The following is a 1659-nucleotide window of genomic DNA, read 5'->3' on the forward strand; positions in this document are numbered from 1 at the left end:
GAAAACCTCCTTTTTGTCTGAATCAGCAACGTGTCGCACCATTTTTTACTTCTTGGGCTCCCCTGTCTTTATGTAGAAAGGGAGAACTATGGGCTTGCAACCCTCTTCACTGTCTCAACCTCACCATCTAGAATTTTCCTCCAAATCTGCTCTTGCCAGGAGCGCCGACGGCTTTCACGTGTCCGTCAAAGCTGTGACGACGAGTCACCCGACGTGGCCATATGGTCTTGGGCTTGGTAATTGTGACGTTTCATTTGATCACGGGACACTTAGCTCCCCGTCGCCAGCCCACCCCTCACATTGCCTTGTTACTGTGGTACCGCCGTGGAGTGTCGTGAATAGAATAGTGTCCATGGTCTTCTTTGTGTTCAGATAGCATGGACCATACATTGCGTCTTTCTCTTCTGATTCTGGCCTTTTTCTTAGGCATTGCTCACGTTTTTAGAATTATTAGAGGATTTCGTTAATAAGAGAATAAAATATTAACAGGTAGAAAGTCGAAAAGTTCATAACCCTTCGCCCCTTTGCTCTTCAGTGGATCTGAGAGCTTCAGGCACGAAGTCGGGGATGGAAAAGTCAATGACATGGGTGACATGGTATGGGACATTCTAACCTCTTTCCCTCGGAAAGTTCCTTGTATTTTAAGACAATGACATGTCATTAACCGGTTACGTTGATGTTGTTTCCAGCAAGAGGATGGATTAAATTACATGGTATCATCTGACTCAGAAGTCTACCGTTTACAAACATTTCGAGTGGATATTTGGAATCACATTGTGTGATTGTCCTTTTTCTTGTCCTGGTTGTATTTAGGGGACAGGCTTGGCCCCATTCGAATAGATCTAGGCTATCACAGAGGAGTGACAGAAACGCCCACCCATGCAGACGGTTTGCACAGCAGGGGACAATACACGTGGAAGAAAGTCTCAGAGTGACTGACCTGGGGTCCTACATGGCTCAGGTGATGAACTGCAGAGAAGGAGAATGTTAAGAACCCTTCATACGCTTTGACATAACAATAAGATGATTTTTAACTGGTTATGGATAATTACACTCAGCGTACACTCTCCTTAGCAGGCAGGATGGGGTCGAGATCCCATTTGGCTCAGAGATCTTGTGAAGTCATTGTTTTAGTAGCTGGCGACCTGCCTTTAGTTTTTGCTCAAGTTTCTCCTGATTATTTTTCTTTTTTTCTTTTTTCTTTTTTAATATATGAAGCATCCTACCATAAAAACAAAATAGCAACAACAAAAACAAAGAAAGAGTTAAGAAGACACCCAAACATTACACGTTACCTTAAGTATACTTTAGCGAGTTGTAAATTTGCAGCTAATTAGCATCTTTCCAGAGAATTATGGTAAAGGATGCGATTAAGGGTCATGTAAAGTTAGGTTTTTAAACTGGTTTTCCACTTTGCTCTTGCATTATTTTTTTTTTTCTGCTTTGATACTGACTTTAATTCTTCATGAAAATGTTGGAAAGGTGCGGATATGTTTTTTAAAAAAAAACTTTTCTATCGTTCCTCACACTACGGTCGCTTTTAAAAGCACAGATGAAACATAGCACCAATAGGCACGTTGAAACATGTCGAAACAACAATTTGTTCTTCTTCGGTGTTTATACCTCCAGAGTAACGATTCTCTTTCAGGAAAAAACGTA

This window comes from Pteropus vampyrus, unplaced genomic scaffold (genome assembly GCF_000151845.1).
Source record: "Pteropus vampyrus isolate Shadow unplaced genomic scaffold, Pvam_2.0 Scaffold605, whole genome shotgun sequence".
NCBI lineage: Eukaryota > Metazoa > Chordata > Mammalia > Chiroptera > Pteropodidae > Pteropus > Pteropus vampyrus.